The sequence below is a fragment of the Urocitellus parryii genome (genome assembly GCF_045843805.1).
Source record: "Urocitellus parryii isolate mUroPar1 chromosome 12 unlocalized genomic scaffold, mUroPar1.hap1 SUPER_12_unloc_2, whole genome shotgun sequence".
Lineage (NCBI taxonomy): Eukaryota > Metazoa > Chordata > Mammalia > Rodentia > Sciuridae > Urocitellus > Urocitellus parryii.
In genome coordinates, this window is record NW_027551759.1 from 196,632 (window position 1) to 204,200 (window position 7,569).

Sequence of the window (7,569 nt, forward strand, 5' to 3'; positions counted from 1 at the left end):
GCACTGCCGCAAACTGCCCGGCCCCAGGCCGGCTGAGTCCCGGGCCGGCTGAGTCCTGCTCCTGCTGCCGAGCACTGCCTGCGGCACCCCTGCTGAGCGATTCCCTGCTGAGCTGTCAGTGCACGCGGGCTTGCAATCTTGCAACCCGATTGGGCACAAAAACACAAGCCAGTCAAACTGAGACAAAGTTTTATTTAGAGAGAGGCCGTGTGCGTCCCCTAACAGGTGGGTCCGCCACGTGTGTGTTCTACCTGAGCCGGGGGGTTTCCCCTTCCCCTGGAACACCCTCCTACCATCCTTTCCCAACCAATGGGAACTCTCCCATTACAAGAGTGACATGAGTAACCTGAGTCCTGAAAATGGGCCCAGCTAGACAGCATGAGTCCAATTACCATATGAATGTGAATTGCTGGCTGGCAGTCATAAAATCCAAAGGTGCCTGTATCAATATTTTTGCTGTGGCTCCTAACAATGCACAGGATCTGGCAATTAGGGTTTAGGTAGTACAGTTTTACAGACCCAAATTGAAAGGGTCAGAATTATTTCACATAACTGGATTTATAATTACAGTTCCCTGCTACACAGATTTGGGGGTATCAAATTTAAGAAACATTCGGGTCTGTTTTAAGTGACTTTTCCTCCTATATGCATAAAACAAAATAAAGTAGTATCATATATCTTAGGTGTGATATCTGCACCTATAGGGAAACAATATTTAGGAAATATTCTGAATGGATATAGGTGGTGGGAAGGCAAAGCCTTATCTGCGCCTGTTTCTACCTGGCTTAAAATAATTAGGAAGGTATAGAAGTCCTGAGGATCTCTGATTTCCCTCTGCTAAAATTTAGACCTGGAATGTCCCTGCAAAGCCCTATGTGTTACAGGCTTGGTCCCCAGTAGCACTGTCAGGAGGTAGTGGGACCTTTAAGAGGTGGGGCATAGTGGGAGGTCTTTAGGTCATTGGGAACATGGTCCTAGACTCCTCCCACCTCACCCTTTTGATTCCAGCTGTGAGGTGAGTGATTTTGATCCACAGACCCAAAGCAACGAGGCCAACTGATCATGGACTGTAACTTCCAAAAGCCAAAATAAGCCTGTTCTCTTTAAAAACTGGTTATCTCAGGTGTAGTGTTTACAGCCACAGAAGGCTGGCACACCCTCCTCCATTCCCATGTAACCAAGAACTGCCTTTCTAGGGAGTGGGCGAAATGCTTTCTAGGTGCATCTGTGTTGTGATGACAAGACCCAGGAGCAGAGTTAGCCTGTGGTAAGTGCTGCTGGAGAAAACTAAAATAGCAGCTCTACCTTCAGGGAACACTCGGAGCAGCTGAAGGTGATGTGGAGCTGAGTGTTTGTAAATCACCTCAGGCAAAATAATAATAATAATAATAATAATAATAATAATAATAATAAAGACTTATTCGTATGTTGTCTTCGGGTCCACTTCTGATCAGATCAAGTACGTCAAGAGCAAACCATTCTGGCACATTCTCTAGGATTGGCTGGCACAGCTGTGGATAGGGGTGGAGGCACTGCCTTGGTGTGATGGCCCCAGGCTTGACAGAAGAATGAACAAGCCAGGCCGCGTGTCCCTGGGCAAGGCTGTCCATGGACCTACAGCTACAGGATGAGGCCCTCCTGCAGGAGCTGCTGAGGGGTTGGGAACATGTCCCTGACTCTTCCTGTCTTTTATTGACTGTGAAAGTCCCCAACCACCCTACAGTCATTTTCCACTCCTTTCAGTCTGCTATAAATTCTTCATATCACTTATCACCCTCTGCAATTATCATTCATTTGCAGGGTTATTGCCTGCTTCCTCAGTAAAAGCAGAACTGTGTCGGTCTTATTTATTGCTGTATCCCCAGACCCTGAATGTTCCTAGTTGACTACAAAGAGCCAGCAATCATACTTTGAATAAATGAACTAATGAATTAAAAGACTATCCATAACGAAAGCAAAGTAATATTGCTACTCCATGACATCCTGTGCACGGTGTCACTCTTTGTCTTTTTTTCTGAGCTCCTTCACCCCCACCCCCCACCATGTTTCCCATAAAATTGCCCTTGTGTAGACAAGGTGGGGGGAAGGATGTCACCTGGGGCTCACCTCAATCTGGAGTTTAGCCCACAAGAGCAGCTCTGAATAGAAATCATTCTCTTGAACTTGCTGCTGTCCACGGTGTTTTTGTGGATAGATATTTTGGTCTCCCTGTGGCCGGGTGGATCTAGGAAGCCTGGAGGGGCCACTCCTTAGGATACATTCTGGATGATGCCACAAATTGTAGTCCCCTGCTGTCAGTGTTCTTGGAGCCACAAGCCTTCAGGCGGGTGGTCAGCTGGCTCTGGGCTGAGAGATCTCTGTGCCGCTGGGAAGGGCTCTGTCTTCAAGGGATCGAATCTGGGCTGTTCCACCTGTGGATCGATTTAGACTTCTCTGTCTTTAAAAAGCACAGACACATCAAATTCTTTTGGCTTCCTGCTCATGGTTCAGACATTGGAAATCAACCTGAATCGCCTTCTTCTCTTTCTACCATCCAGCGTCTCCCTGGGCCTCGGGATTCATTTCCAGGACATTCGTCCTGAGCTGAAACCTCCAATGAGTACATTGACTTTTGTGGCTGTTTTTTTTTTTTTGGTTTGGTCCTGGGTCTGACTCCCCAGTGAAGGGCCAGATGATGAGTTATTAGTTAATCCAAAACGACCTTCCGTTCTATTTTATGGTCATATTATCCTGCTTAGAGATTTTAGCACACAATGGGTCAGACATGACATGCTCCGTCAACAGAGAACTACACAGTATGATTTACACCAAGAAGTGGAAGACATCCATGTTCCAGGAGCTTTCAGCCTTCAGGGGAGACACGTCACTTCCACCCAGGAGCTGAGGGTTGTGGTTTTGGATTCACTGGAGACAGTTCTGGCTAGAAAGAAAAGGTTGTATTGTGGGAAGTTTGAACATCCGCCAGAAGGGTGTGGGCATTTTCCCTGAGCACGGTGAGGCCATATCAGTTTAAGAAAGGGGAAGAGATGCGGTGGAATGAAGTTGTAGAGAAATGATTTTCAGGGTGTCAGAATGGATCGAGGAGGGAGAAATGGAAATATCTGAATTAAGAAACTGCCCTGCAGGAGGGGAAGGGAGAAGAGATGGGAGAAGACTTGGGCTTCATCCTAGTCACGGGAAGAGCACGTAGAGGAACGGGTGCCAGGGGAGTTGGTCTGGCAGGACTTACGCAGTTATAGTGTTTGACACGTTTAACAAACATTTGATCATTGCAACCATCCCCTGGACCAGGCAGGAATGTGATTTGGACCCTACATGGATCTGGCTGCTTAGGAAACTGGAAAAGTTCGAGTTATATGCTCACGAAGGTGGGGAAGCTGGGTTGAGGGTAGGAAGCATCTGGAGTCAGGAGGGAGGTGGGTGAGACGGAGTCTAGACTCGATCGTCGCCCAATGAATACGCATTGGCTCAAGAAGGGGATTTAGAGACAGGAGAGTGGAAGCTAAGAAACTCTTTCTTGGAGCAGACGCAGACTCCAGGAAGGGGGTGAATCGGGTCAAGTGTGAGAAAGGTCTTATCGTTGGCAAAAAGAAGGTCATAGTGAACTTTTGTGAGAGGGGTAAAAACAGTTCTAGTTTGGAAAGAACTAAGTCGGATGGGATGGTGAGGGATTTCAAAGTTAGTGGGTGGGCGATGATGGTAAAGAGACTGTGATTTAAACCTAGCAAGAAAGAAAGGAAGGGAAGGAGACAGGGGAGGGGAGAGGGAGGAGAGAGGGACAGGGGTGGGCAGGGCAGGTAGCAGGACAGAAGGAGACATTGCTAGGAAGCAACACAGGGGGTTTCCAAGATGTGGAAGAACAGACCATTTAAAAGGGGAAGGAAGCATGAGCAGGAGAGGGAGTCGGGTGAAGGACAGAGAGAGAAGGGCCATCTCTGGGTTGCAGGTGGCGTTACCTGGGGGAGATGGGGACTCGTCCTCCTCAGGGCTGTAAGAGTGCAGGGAGCAGTCCATTGTCTGCCGTAAAGTAAATGTAAATGCCCAGCAGAAGAGCCTCGGGGCACAGGTAGCGGCTTTGCCTCTCAGAACAGGGGTACCATTTGTCCACTGTTGTTTCCTCTTGTGCAGAGTCCAGGGGTGGGGCCCAGAAAGCTGTTGTGAAATTGAAGTCGATAAAACCTGCAAATGTGTTTCTTCAGAGGAAAATGCTGCCTAAATGTTTAGTACTATTGTGATAATTGTGTGTGGATTTTCAAAGGTCCTAAATACAAAAAAAAAAAAAAAAGAAAGAAAAAGAAAAGATAAAAAGAGATACTCAGAAATGCTACAATTATTGTATTGGTAGCTCTTTGTTGATGTTAAAATTTGCATCTAGGTGACCTAATAAAAATGGTGCAGATTTTAAGGTTTTCAGATTAATAAACTTTCCATTAATTAAAAAAAATACCAGAGATAATTCAGGCACAGAAAGATATGTATGTTGTGGAAGCTAAAAATGTCGCATCTTGTAGAAGTAGGGAGCAGAATAGTGGTTACTAGAGTCTCTGAAGGGCCCGGGGCCAGGGGAGGGAGGGAGGGTGGTTAGTGGGTACAGGGTGCAGGGGGATTAGAGGAGTGACTTCTAATGTTCTGTGGCACACTGGGGTTTAACTGCAGTTGACAGCCACCAATTGTGTATCTCGAAATAGCTTGAGAGAGGATCTGAATGTTCCTAACGCCAAGAAAGAAATGATAAACGTTTGAGGTGATGGATATGCCATTTACCGTGATCTGATCCTCACACACCATCACTCGGTGCCCCATACATAAGTGCAATGACCGTGTCAATGAAAAATCAAGAATTTTGAAAGTCTAAGAAAAACAAAAGAAGTCATCTGCCTTTGTAGACCAAGAAATTTAAGCTGGACCCCACTGGCCAAAGAAATTGTCCAAACGTGGATCTTTCTACCAAGGCTTCTATTTTGTTCAAGGTGACATGGGATGACCAGTTACCAAAAGAGGAAGTGAGCATGAATGTCCCTTAGGAAGGTAGAAATGGAGCGCCCCAGGGCTGGGCACTGCAGGAGTCGTGACAGTAGAGACAGGAGCGGGGCACCTGGGCCGTCTCCTACCCTATTACCTGAACCATGGGGAGAGCAGAAATGAGGAGTCCACACCCACATTCCCACCGCTGGGCTCTCGGCACAGAGAGCGTGTGGGCAGAGATGGCTGGCTCCAGGCTCTCCAGGCCCAGGGCCCTTTCTTACCTCACATGACCTTTTCCTTCCTTTTCATGGGCTCTCACCCAGGACTTGGAGCCTGTGGCTATCTTGCTTGGCACGTTGCTCAATTTTTGCACATAACTAAGAAGGCTGTCACTGTAACTGCTTAGGAGTTGGGGAACAAAGGTGGGGCAAGGGAAGGGGGAAGAGGAAAGGGCACCAGGAGGTGAAGCCCTTCCCCAGCCAGGAGCTGCCATGGCTGCCCTCAGGTATTTCATAACAAACCCGACTTCCCTCCCCACAGCTCACTTCTTGTTTTACCCATGACTCACCCGTGTTGATGGCTTCCCCCTTGCTTTGTTTTTCCTCCGTGTTCTGGATGCTAAATGATTCCAGGGTCGAGAAAGCCATCTTAACTCCCAAGTTGTACAAAAGCAAAAAATGTCAACTGAATTATCTGTAATGAAACCATTTTCTTTTTTTAATCATAGAGTCAACCAACGCGGGGTGGATTTGCTTTAATTGCAGGCACTGGGAACACCCAGCCTGGGGTTAAATATCCTTTCATCTCGTATGATTGTGACAGAGAGTAGGCATTCTTAACTCTTAAATGCTTATGGTTTGAGGATAATTAAAATTGGGTTAGAGAAGCAAAAATGAAGAAAATACATGGTTGAAAGGAAAACAGGATCTCCGTCGCTTAAGGGCAAAATCAGGTTTTAAAAACTGATGGGAAAAGATGCTAATGGGTTGCCATGTTTGGCACACATGGGTCTCTGGAGCACCAGTCAGAACACGGTAGTGAGGCAAGCAAAGGTGGTTTTAAGGGAAGGAATAATGGGTTCCTATTAGGGAGATCCAGAAAGAGTCCTCTCAGCTCAGTGGGTCCTGAGAGGGGGACAAAGGTGAAGATGTTTCAGGTTAGGGGAAGCCAAGGGACAGGGCATGGAGAAAGTGCTTGCTAAGGGTTTTGGAGCCCAGAAGGATTGATGACTAGCTGAAGATTTGGTATTTTATTTCTTAGAAAACGGTGAGACATTGCAGCAGAATGGAATGTTCCAAGCTGTATGGAAGGACACCGTGGCTGTGTGAGGGCCAGATGGTGGCCAGAGAGGCCAGTTAGGAAACTACTGCAATAGTCAAGGCATGTACTGGTTGTTGTGGCTTGAACTAAGACAGTATCATTGAGTCCATAAAGAAAGAGGAGGATATGAGCGACATTTCACAAATAGAATACAAGTAACAAGATAACTCGTTAAATATGGAGGGTAAAGTTTGCTGAGGTGCGCCAAATTACTCTCAAGTTTCTATGCTGTGTGACTTGGGCATGGTGGTGCCTGGTAAGTTGTGCCCTACTTCCGTGTCTGAGGGAGAAAGGACTCGGATGTGTTGCACTTGCCAATTTCTGTGGTGTAAATACTCTCGCTGGGGCCGTTTCCACCTGTCACCAGCAGGTGGCACTGAACATGGAGTTGGGAAGAGGCGCACAGGATGGTGTCACAGGCTGGGTGGAACCAGCTCCAGCACACCCCCAAGTCCAGTGGGTGATGGAGAAAGATGCCAGATCTGAATGGCTCTTCAGTGGAACATTCGTGTGGAGAGAGTCCAGCAGGCGCTGGAGACGCAGAGCTGGCACTCGGGAGGAAGGATGGGCAGGCGGAGATGGAAGTCATCCAGTAAGTGGGGAGCGGGTGGAAGGAGAGCAAAGCCCATCAGGAGAGAGCCCAGGGAGGTGGAGTTTATACGGGAGTGGAGGACAGTTTGACTCCCAGGTTATGAATATAAATATTTTAATCAGAATTGGCCCAGCTCGAATTAATTTTCATGAAGTTCCTGAGGGAACATCATTAAGCTAATTTAATTCCTTTCCATAATCAATTTTCCATAGAGTGCTGTTAATCTGTTTCCGATCCCCCCCCCATTTTATATTTATCTTAATGAAATTACTTAAATCAAGATCAATTATTTTCCACATAAATATCATGATAAATATTTGATTTTTCAATAACATTTTTAAAAATCTCCATGGAATGTTCCTGATTATATTCACCGCCATTCTTCATTTTCTGTTGAGACTGTCATTCCTCAATTCTGAGGGTTTTTTTCCCCATTAATAACAAATGACCCTTTAGGCAGTATTTCATTGGTATAGATTTTAATATGTGGTCTTACATCCAGGTGAGTTTTCCTTTGTCTTTAAAATGCAGATGTGTTAAGCCCTTTTCAGGGAGTTGCTGTTTTCTGACAGTTTGCTTGAGCACTGGGCGTCTGTAGACCAGGTAGGAATCCTCAGCCAGGGACATGGAAGGGAATGGGGAAGGCCTTGCATATGATAAACTCAATGTGAGCGTAAAATTAGTCCTAAATT